Consider the following 12,664-nt stretch of genomic DNA (forward strand, 5'->3'; position numbering starts at 1 on the left):
GTCATGTGTGGTCCCACTCACCCCTGTTGAATTCTACCAAACATTCAAAAAATGTTTTAATACCTATCCTTCTCAAACTCTGCCAAATTTTGAAGAGGAGGAAACACTTCCAAACTCATTTTATAAGACTAACATTACCCTGGTACCAAAACCAGACAAGACCACCACAAAAAAAGAAAACTTCAGGCCAATATTCCTAATGAACATAGATGCAAAACTCCTCCACAAATTCTAGTATACCTAATTCAACAATATATTAAAAGGATCATATACCATGATCTAGTGGGATTTATTCCAGGAATGCAAGGATGATTCAACACCCACAAATCAATCAGCATGATACACAATATACCACATCAACAAAATAAAAGATAAAAATCATATGATTGTCTCAACAGAGGTAGAAAAAAGCATTTGACAAATTCAACATCAACTTATGATGAAAATTCTCAACAAAGTGGGTTTAGAGGAACATATCTCAACATAGTAAGGGATATATAACACAGTCACAGCCAATATCATACTCATTGGTGAAAAGCTGAAAGCTTTTTTAAAAGATTTTATCTATTTATTTGAGAGAGAGAGAGAGAGAATGAGCTGGGGGAGGGGCAGAGGGACAAGAAGACTCCCTGATGAGTGCAGAGCCCAAGATGGAGCTTGATCCTAAGACCCTGAGATCATAACCTGAGCCAAAGTCAGATGATTAACCAACTGAGCCACCCAGGCACCCCAAAAGCCAAAAGCTTTAACTCAAAGATCAGGAACAAGACAAGGATGCAGCTCTCTTTATTTTTATTCAACATAGTATTGGAATTCCTAGCCATAACAATTAGGCAAGAAAAATAAATTAAAGGCATCCATATTGGAAAGGAAGAAGTAAAACTGTCACTATTTACAGATGACATGATACTGTATATATAAAACTTTAAACTCCACCAACAAGCTGTCAGAACTAATAGATGAATTCAGTAAAGTTGCAGGATGCAAAATTAATATACAAAAATATGTTGCATTTTTATCTCTAATAATAAATGATCAGAAATAGAAATCATAAAAACAGGGGCACCTCGGTGGTTCAGTAGGGTAAAGCATCTGCCTTCAGCTCAGGTCATGATCCCAGAGTCCCAGGATCAAGCACTGCTTTGGGCTCCCTGCTCAGCGGGGAGTCTGCTTCTCCCTCTGCCTCTCACTCCACTCGTGCTCTCTCTCTCTCTTTCTCTCTCTCTCAAATGAATAAATAAAATCTTTAAAAAAAAAGAAATCATGAAAACAATTGCATTCACAATCATATCAAGAAGAAAATATCTAGGAATAAATTTAACCAAGGAGTTAAAAGACTTATACACTGAAAACTGTAAGACATTTATGAAGGAAATTGAAATGACACAAATAGGTGGGAAAATATTCCATGTTCATAGACTGGAAGAACTAATATTGTTAAAATGTCCGTATTACCCAAAACAATCTACAGATTCAATGTAATCCCTATCAAAATTCCAGGGGCATTTTTCACCAAATTAGAACGAATAATTCTAAAATTTATATGGAACCACAAAAGACCCCCCAAAAACAAAACACTCCAGAGGTATTACACTCCCTGATTTCACTTTGTATACTACAAAGCTATAATAATCAAAACAGTAGAGTAATGACATAAAAACAGACACATAGATCAATGGAACAGACTAGAGAGCCCAGAAATAAAACCACACTATACAGTTAATTAATTTATGACAAAGGAAGCAAGAATATACAATGGGGAAAAGACAGTCTCCTCAATAAATGATGTTGGGAAAACTGGACTGCTACATGGAAAAAAATGAAATAGGACCACTTACTTACACTATTATATAAAAAACTAACTCAAAATTGATTAGAGACTTGAATGTAAGACCTGAAACCATAAAACCCCTAGGTGGGGAGAAAATGCAGGAATACTATTCAGCCACAAAAAAGAAATCTTTTTTGACAACATGGATAAAACTTGAGACTATTATTATGCTAAATGAAATAAGTCAGATGGAGAAAGACAAATACTGCATGATTTCACTTACATGTGGAATCCAGAAAACAAAACAAATAATATATAGACTCATACAATCAGAGAAGAGATTTTTGGTTGCCAGAGGGGATGAGATTGGGGGGGTGAGCAAAATGGGCAGAGTGGATCAAGAAGTACAAACTTCCAGTTATAAAATAAATAGGTCATGGGGATTTAATGTACAGCATGGGGAATATAGTCAGTAGTATTGTATTGACTTGTATGGTGAAAGATGGCAACTAGACTTATTATGGTGATCATTTCACAGTGTATACAAATATCAAATCACCTGAAACTAATATAATAATGTATGTTAGTTATACATATATATGTACATATATATATAAAATATATGATAAAATAACTAAAAACAAAAAACTCTCATTAACAACAACAAAAATTTCTCAGTCACCTGCATAAAAACATTAACTTTTTATTTGAAATGTCTCAGATTTATATTTTTCTCAATCTATCACTTGTCTTTTGATTTTATGACAACATATTTTCCCTTCCTTTATTTTTTAATAGTGGTTTTTTGGGTGTTCTGTTATTTAAGACATTTTCCTTCAACCTGAGGTCTTACAAATATTTTCCTTAAGTGTATATTCATATTTTACTGTGAATTATTTTCATTATTACTTCTTTCATTCAGCTGGAGTTTATTTCTATATGTTGTTTACTGTAGGGGTCAAGCTTTGTATCTTCCCAGACGGACGGCCTGTTTTGTCAGAACATTTTGTTAAATGACCTTTCATTTTCTTATTTGAATGAAGATATCATCTATATCAGGTATTAAATTTATTTATACACCAGGATCTGTTCTGTATTCTTTTACTTTCCACTATAAAATCTAATACTAGGCCAATACTGTTTTGATTAGAGCATCTTTAGAGTATGTTTTTATATAGCTGGTAGGATAATTTCCTCTCTGACATTCCTGATTTTCAAAATATCCAAATTTGTTCTCTAATCAACTTATTTTGTCCCATCCCCCTAAAAAATAATCAATCAAAAAAGAAAAATATTTTTTTAAAAAATGGGGATTCAGATAGAAATTTTGGTAAGTAGTTTTATTAATTTGGAAAGGGTGGATATTTTATAATACAAAGTCATCCCACTCAGGAGCAAGCTATGCCTCTCCATTAATTCAGATCATGTTTTATGTTCTTCAATAAAATTTTATAGTTTTATTCAGATAAGTACTGTGCTTGCTAAATTTATTCATAGATATTTTACAGTTTTTATGACTATTGTGAATGGGCCTCCCCTCCTCCCCCTTTCATTTCTAACTGGATATTTTTAGTATTGAATGATCTTTGATTTGTTGCTTCTATAATTCACAGTACACTAGGAGCCCCTCCCCTTAATGCCATAGAGAATGTGGAGGAATGCATACTACAGATGCTTCTTTTATTCTGACAAAATACAGAGCTTCACAAACTATGCATTCTAGCTGGGATATTCTGGAAACTTGATTTAAAAACTGGTGGCATACATGTGTCTAGAGAATGGGATGAATGATCAGGGTCATGGGCAGAGGCTGATGAATTTGTTCCTCTTGAAAAGGCATGGTAAATGTCTTGGGCACAATGTCTCTTAAGTGGGCATCAACACCTGGGAATAAATAAGTGAGTGGTCAGAGCAACTTCTAAATGATGAGCCCAGGATAAGCTGGCTTTCATGATGAGGGCATGAAAACTGGGAATGAGAATACCATGCAAGGGGCCAATAAGTGAGCTGAGACTAACGCAAGTAACAAGAAATACTCAAATGCTCAACAGAGTAATGAAGCAGAATAAGAACTGGAGACCAGTAGAGGACCCAGGCAAATAGACAAGCTCAAAGTGCTGTTGTAAAAACTCTGGATATTAGCAGTGAACAATTAGACATTATTTTTTAAAAATGAAAGACATATGGATGATTTTGCCAAAAGATGTAGAAGGCCTGTACACTAAAAATGATTTTTTAAATTGACAAGATAAATTAAAGAAGATCTAAAAAATGAAGAAAGACTGTATTCGTAGATCAGAAAACTCGATGTGTGTAAGATGCCTATTCTCCTCAAACTCCAATCAAAATCCCAGCAAGCTAATTTCTTGTGGTAAGTCATAAGCTGATTCTAAAATTTATATGGAAATGCAAGGATTTAGAATAACAAAATCAACTTTGAGGAACAGAGTCAGAGAACTTACATTATCTGATTTTGAGGCTTATGATAAAGCTAGAGGAATCAAGACAGTTGGCATTGGTGTAAAGATCTATCTACATCTCTATATAAATATATGTGTATATAACATATATAATATGTAAAGATATAAAGATTAGATAGATAGATAATTGAGAGTCCAGAAATAGATCCCACACATATATGGTCCACTGATTTTTCACAAAAGTGTGAAGCCATTCATTGGGAGAAAGAATAATCCTTTCATTAGTAATTCAGTAGCCATATGCAAAAAAAAAACAAAAAAACCCCGCAAAGAACCTCAACACTTGCCTCACATACAAAACTTAACTCAAATGAACTATGGATGTACATTTATATGTAAGCTAAAATATAAAACTTCCAAAAAGAAAACATGGAGGAAAATGTTGGTAACCTTAAGTTAGGGAATATTTCTTAAACAGAACACACACACAGAAATGATAAAAAGAAACAACATAAATATATATGAGAACTTATTAAAATTTAATATTTTTGTTCTTCAAAAGACTTAACAGAAATCAAAAGGCAAAGCACAAACTGGGAGGAAATATTTTCAAAGCATACATTTCACAAAAACTTGCACATAGAATATACAAAGAACCCATATATCTCACTACTAAGAAAACAACACAACCTGGTAAAATGATGGGCAAAAGATTTGACGTATTCTTCACTAAAGAAGATACATGGATGGCAAATAAACACATGACAATATGCTCACCATTAGTCATTACAGAAATTAAAATAAAAACTTTAACGATCAACAGCTATTGAAATGGCTAAAATTAAGAAAGACACCCATGCCAAGTGTTGACAAGGAAGTGGAGCAAGAAGACCTTCCATACATCGATGGTGGAATATGAAATACAACCACTTTGCAAAACAGTTTGTTGGTTTCTTTAAAAGTTAAACAGGACAGGTTAGTCCAGCCCTAGGAATTTCCCCGAGATAAATGGAAGCAATTGCTCCAAAGCCTTGAGCATGAATGTTCATAGCTGCTGTATTCACGATAGACCTAGATGGGAAACAATCCAGATGACCAGCAAGAGGCGAATGGATAAAAAAAACTATGGTATGTCCATACAATGGATTAGTATTCAGCAATGAAAAGGTATGAACCAATAAAACACACAAGAGCAGGGTTGAAAATTATCCTGAGTTGAAGAAGTCAGAGCAAAAAAGTAGAGTACATGCTGTATGATTCTGTCTCCATAAAATGACAGAAAGTGCTCACTAGTCTATATGGACACAGCAGACTGCTCTGGAATGGGAGGTGTGTAATGGCAGGGATTATAAAATGGCTCAAGGAGACTTTTGAGCATGGTGGTTGTGTTTATGAACTTGATTTTGGTGATGGTTTCACTGGTATATGCATCTATAAAAACTCATCAAATTGTACACCTTCAAGAGTAGATTATAATATGTCAATTATATCTTAATAAAATTTAATAAAAAAATACCAAGTTTCAAACAATGCCACTCTCTCCATCTCTTGCCCGTGCTTTCCTTTGAGCAGGCTCTTCCTGTGATCTGGCATTGATCCATCAATTCCGAGTGTCCGTGTTACCTTTTTAGCAACCCCAGTGGAAAATGTCTCTTTCTCAGTAGCTGCAGCAAAACTCCACATGGCCTCAGGCAGCCCAGTCACATGTTTGTCTCTGAAACATGATCTGTGTCTCGGGGGGCCAAAACTGTGCCATGGGTACCAATCTGGAACCAGAGAGTGGGGTCAACCTGATTCTAACTCTAAGGCCTGAAGGCTGGGAGGCTCACAAAGGAAAACTGTGATCTATTCGGAGACATATGGAGGGAATGGGTTCAAGGCACACACAGTCAAGAGTTGTCCACTAATGCTGCTCATCCTAGGATTCTCGGTGGATTTGGGGACATAACAGCCTCAAGCCCCACTGTGGAGGAGCTCCTGCCATCCCACCTGCTTAGGGAAGGACTGGTCTAGGAGATAGGGATGCTTTCAGTGTGCAGATGTGGCCTTTGAGAAGAACGACTCCTAGAGAAGAGTAAGCCCACAGCTAGTAATTTGTGTTGAAACCACCAACTTCAAAATGACTTTATTTCCTCCAATTCTTAAGATCCTGGAATGCCTGGAGCCAAGGAGAGAGGTCAAAGTCCTTGGGCTCCCCAACAAATATTCAGCAAAGGCAGCATCTGCTTAGGGCTATAACAGCCCCCAAATGAGCAAAGCAGTGCACCAATTACTAATAAAACCTGGAGCTCAGATCAAGGAGTGAGAGCTCCAAATGTCGGTGAGGTCATGAGCAACTGTACCGCCACACATTGCTAGTGGGAGTAAAACATGGTGCAACCACTTTGGGCAGACCGAATGGATAAGCAGATTGTGGTAAAGTCACTACACTTGACAACTAGTCAGCACCAAAAGGAACCAAATACAGATACACACAACCTGGGTATAGCCCAGTAGTCATGAATCTCAAAAAAAAAAAGAAAAAAAAATTGAGGAAAAGAAGAAAAATACACTCAAACAATATACTTTCTCATTCTATTCCTGTGGCTTTTGAGAACAGATAAAACTAACCTATGATGACAGGAGTCAGAAAGCGATGGCCTCTCAGGGAGGGAGCACTGACTGGAAAGGGGCATGAGGGAACTTTCCAGGCTATGGAAATATTCTCTGTGTTTGGGTGGTGGTAACATGGTGACATCACACCAAATACTTGATATCTATGCACTGTATTGTGTATAAATCATACCTCAATGAAAACAAAATAAATATGAATAGCAGTAACAAAGTAATTATTATTCCTATAGTAGCTAACATTTACTTCTTACCTGAATTGTCTCAATGAATCCTTAACCTTGATTCTGAGAAGTAGGTACTTATTCCCACTTTTAAGTGGAGGAAAACGAGACTCAGAGGGTAGGGGACATGCCCAAGGTCACACGGCAGTAAGTGGCAGAGCCGGGATCGAAACCCTGACATTAGTGTCTGAGAGCTTAGCTACCTCTTCATACTATCAAGCACGTTGGATTTGAGTCAGAGGCATACTGCCTCTGGGACACCTATATGGTGAAAGAGACTATAGTGAGTGATGTGCTGAGATCTCAGAGCCTCTGCCCCCAGTATGTCACGAATGTAGAGGGGAGAGAAATGAGAGCTTCACTTGGCACTAAGCATGGTAGTTTCTTATCCATGGAACTGGTCTACACCTGGGCAAGTTGGTTAGATCAGGACATGGAGTCTGAAAGAAAGGTTGGATTCTCAGGACCTCTGAGGGACTTGGGATTTTTTCTTTCTTTCTTTCTTTTTTTTTTTTTTTGGTCCTATGGCATCTCTTGAAAGCTCTTCTTCATCTTTTAAGACTCATGTTGTTCCAGAGTGAGCTGGAGGGAGACCATGTCTAGAACATCAGCCCCTTGAGTGTAGGGATCTTCTCTGTCTTCTTCATTGATATCACTCCAGCGTCTGGAATAGTGTCTAGCCAATGTCTAACTATTTGGTAATTAAATAAATGCATCTACCCCTCCTTCCACCATTTTATCAACCACGTGCCCTCTGACCACTGTCAGCCTTGTTGAAACTTACCATAAAGTTAAGCATGTACTCTTGCTTATGGCCATATTAAACCTAATAGAAGGTATCTCTAAAGACCCCAGATGTTTGATAGGCTTTCTCTTGTAGACTGAGGAGAGTGGATCACCCTGCCCCCCCTGCACAGGCCAGTTAGAACAGGACCCTCAAGCTCTCCTCACTTGGCCCTATGCCTGCTTCCAGAAGCTCACAGAGCCAGCATTTGACAGGATTAAGATTTGATTTGATACCCCATCGGGGCACCATTCAGGAACTCAATTGTGCCAAGCAATGGAGTAGCACTTATTAGTTTCAGAGGGGATGGAAAACAATTTAAGCAACCTCTGTTCTCTTCATCCCAGACACACACCATTGCTCTGTTGACTTAGGAACAGCTGCTGACACTGAGCAGAGACAAGAGCTCTCTGTGAAATCCCACCTTCATTTGTCTCCAGCACATCAAGGAAAAACTTTATGCACAGATCAGTCAAAATCCTTCCTTTGGACCATTCTTCTAACTCAAGTCCTGGCTTCTTTTCTCTGGGAAGTCAAGGTGAGGCTGGGAGATATGAGAAGACCTTGAGACTTGGGGTTGGGGGGTAGGGGTTGAAAGGCAAGGAGAACATAAGAGAGAGGTTTCTTGAAGGATAACGCTTAGGCCACAGGGAAAGCTAAAAACCTCTGGAGAAGCAAAGAGAATGAAGACGTGACCCAGGAATTTTAACTGAGACCCAGTAGGTGGATGGCCTTACCGCAGGCAGGAAGTGGCACTAGAACAAATTTACTTTTCAAAGTCCAGAGGGCAAAAGACAACAAAATACAGAAAACAAAACCAGTTCAGTGCAGGTCAAAATAAACACCCAGGATGTGACAGTTAATTTTACGTGTCAACTTGATGGGGTTAAGGGATGCTCAGACAGCCGGTAAAACATTTTCTCTGTGTGTGTCTGTGAGTGTGTTTTCAGAAGAGATTAGCATTTCAATCAGCAGACAGAGTAAAGAAAATGATGTCCACACCAGCATGGGTGGCATCATCCAATCCACTGTGGGTCTAAGTGGAACAAAAGGGTGGAGGAAAGGCAAATTTGCTCTTTCTCTCTCTCTCTCTTTTTTTTTTTAATGAGAGCTGACTCACCCCAATGACCTGTAGCAACCCCATCAGCTCCTGTCAGTCAGAAGAACCTTCCAAAACTCCTTGGTTCCTGCTCTTTTCAAACCTGTTCTCCTGCCTTTCAGTGCTTTGGAGAAAATTGGTTCAGTATGTGGAAATCATGGTACAGGAGGAGAGGAGCTAGTTAACACAGGTATGATGGCCAGGGCAAGGCTCTTGGCAGAAGTGACATAAGAAGCCTGACAGAGTTCTGATGCAAGGATGTTCTAGGCAGGGGGACTAATAGGAGAAGAGGCCCAGAGGTTGGAATGAATGTGGCAAGTTTGAGGACCAGCAGCAAAATGAGTGAGACTGAAGCTAGGTGAACAAGGACCATGTTGGAAGACCACCAGCAGAATTTGGTGTAGTTTAGGGGATGAGATCTTGGGCTCCGGACTCAACCTATCCCTTTGGAATTCACTACCTTCCAGACCTGTGCCATTGATCAAGCTACTTGAGCTCTCTGTTCCTCAGCTTCTCCATCTGTTAAATGGAGCTAATAATAGAATCTACCTCACCAGGTTGTTATGACATGTCAAACACTTGGAAAAATGCCTGGTACATGAAGTGCTCCATAAAAGTTACTTATTATTGCAAATCATGATGAAGTTCTGATTTTGTTCTCAATGAGATGGGAAGTCCTTGGAGGATTTTTTTTTTTTTTTTTTTATCAGGGGAGAGACAGGGACTGATTCAAGGTTACAATTGCTCTGTACTACACAGACTGAATCGGGCAGGTAGATAAGCACAGATCCAGGCAAGGGACAGTGGTCTCTTTATTCTTCGTATACTGCTTTGGTTATTCAGGGCCACTTCCTGCTGCTCAAACAAAGGTCCCTAAGGTGGTGGGTGATGAGGCAGGAGAGACAGACGATGGTCAGATTACACAAGGTCTTAAATGTGATTCTTAGTCTGACTTTTAGCAAGAAGCCAATGCAAAGTCATTTGAGGGCAGAAGCCTGCTATAATCAGATTTGCATTCTCCAAAGATTCCACTGGTGCTATATGGAAGGTGAACAGAAAAGGAGTGATTTAGGATCAGAGACCCAGAAATGAGTGTCACTGGACAGGAGGCTGGAGAGAGGATGTTCTGATGGCGACATTAGTGTGTGGGGAATAATGACCAAGACGATTTCTCACTCCTCTTAGTGGTGGGTTGGACTTCTAATAGGAACTTCGGGTTCCAGGGTTGCAAGGGGCTGAGTTGGCCAGAACCTGGAGAAATACCGTCACAGACTGGTTGGTTTTAAGCTGGTGCTGGGAGAATCCTATCAGGCAAAAACAGCAGGACTTAATCAAAGCTACCAGAAATAATCTCAGATTCTAGCCTCCAAGCCAGAGGTTATGACGAGGCAGCATGAGAGACAAAAATGACACAGACATGCTTTGTTGACCTACTCACTATTTTAAAAATGTGAGTTAGTTGCTATGGAGATTTCATGTTAAAATTTGAATTTTCTATATAATAAAAATCTGGCTGACCAGGCCGGGCCCCCGTCCCCACTGGTAATGAATCGGAGGAGGGCAATGGGGGCGCCTCATCTCCAGTTTGCCAGAGACCCCATCTGGCCAATCTGCGCATTTACCCTACCACCCAGCCCCTACAGGGACTTTGGGTAGCTGACTCTTGCAAAGACGCGTTCTGCCCAGAGTTCTGGGCTAAAGAGAACAGTCAAAGCTGCGGTAAAGTTCAGTGCTTGCCTATAAATAAAGGGGCCTGGGGTGAGTAACCTGTTCACCCCATCAAACACGCCCATCCCCATGGCCGCCCCGTGCTTTGCACCCAACAGTGTCCTGGCCTTTATCTCTAGGCCCCCGTTCCCCTGGCAGCCCCACTCCCTCCCTTTCCTTTATGCACCACTTGTGCCCAGCTCCCAGGCCCTCAGAATAATTGGGTCTGAGCAAGCATTCCCTCTATAAATATTAATTTGGATATGCTTGGAATACTCTGCTTCTTTTAGATGAATTGTTAACTAGCTTTCTAATCTGGAGCTTCTTGAGGAGCAAAGCAAGATCTCTCTGCTGGCTTCTTCCTTTACTGGGGGTGGGGGAGTGGGAGAAGGTGGAATTCGCTAGAAGTAGCAAGGGTTTATTTAGGAGAGGTGAGCTATACACAGTCAGGATCCCTAAAGCTGCAAGCACCCAGACTCTTCCAAATAATCTCTAGGGGGCTACCCTGGCCAAGAAATCAGGACTAGTTAGGAGACGGGCTTTAGCACCCGGCAGATTATAATTAGATTCTCAGCTCTGCCACTAAGTAACAGTAAGAACTGGAGAAGTTACCTAACCTCTCCAGGCATCTATTTTCTAACCTGTAAAATGGCATTGATACTATGTGCCTACTGTGGCTGTGATGGGGATTTAACTAGGCAGTGTATATGGTAGGTCGTGTGTAGCTGGCATTCAGGAAAAAAAATATTATTAATGAAAGGCACAGGATTTTATTTTATTTTTTTTTAAGATTTTATTTATTTATTTGAGACAGAGAGAATGAGAGAGAGAGAGCACATGAGAGGGGGGAGGGTCAGAGGGAGAAGCAGACCCCCTGCTGAGCAGGGAGCCTGATGCGGGACTCGATCCCGGGACTCCAGGATCATGACCTGAGCCGAAGGCAGTCGCTTAACCAACTGAGCCACCCAGGCGCCCAGAAAGGCACAGGATTTTAAAGCAATTGGAGCGAAGTCAATGCATTCAGACACTTCTGGCCACGGGTACAAACTTCAGGGCTTTTTCCTGGATCCTAATTAGAGGGTAGAAGTGGCCCCAAAACACTATTATCACATTTAAGTCACAGTTGTGTCTCGAGGGAGCAAATCCACCCACCCAGCTACCCATCCATTTGATGAACAATTACTGAGTACCTACTATGTGCCTTGTGTGGCGCCGGCCCTGAGGATGCAGTGGGAAGGGGGTGGGGTGGGGTGAATGGGGCCTGCCAATGGGAAGGCATTTGTTGCTGGAAGCAGGGGGTCTGGTGGTTAACAGCACAGATTTGGGACTCCAGAGACAAATGGATCCACCACTATGCAGCTGTGTGACCTTGAGCTCACAAATGACCTCAGCCCACCTACATCCACTCTCTTCATCTATAGCGAGAGAACAACCTCTCCCACCAAAGCCGGGAATAATAGTTTCTGCTTTTCTCACCTGCCAGGACTTATCTTTTTAAGATTCAAATTCAGTGAGCGGATGAAAGTGAAGTTGGTTTGCATGCCGTGAAACACAAATGAATGCTCAGTGTTCCTTTTCCAAAAGGAATTCACCAGCTTTCTCAGAATTTACACCAGGCTCCCATCATTGTCATGAGCAGCCCTCCTTGGACTGACCAGCTGGCCAGGAATCAGTTCCCTCTGCCAATCAGCTTCATTTCCTAAGGGAACAGGGAGACAAGGGAGCATTTGGACCACCCTTGGACAGATGGATGGCTGGGAGGATGGATGGATGGATAGATGGGTGGGTGGATGGATGGGTGAGTGGACGGAGGGATGGATAAGTGGATGGATGGATGGATGGATGGATGGATGGATGGATGGATGGATGGATGAGTGGATGAGTGGATGGATGGGTGGGTGGATGGATGGATGCCTGGATGAGTGGATGGATGGATGAGTGGATGGATGGGTGGGTGGATGGAGGGATGGATAAGTGGATGGATGGAGGAATGGATAAGTGGATGGATGGATGGATAGACGGATGGATGGATGAGTGGATGGATGGATG

Source organism: Leptonychotes weddellii, chromosome 5 (genome assembly GCF_054177405.1).
Source record: "Leptonychotes weddellii isolate Sample4059 chromosome 5, ASM5417740v2, whole genome shotgun sequence".
In the NCBI taxonomy this organism is placed as follows: domain Eukaryota; kingdom Metazoa; phylum Chordata; class Mammalia; order Carnivora; family Phocidae; genus Leptonychotes; species Leptonychotes weddellii.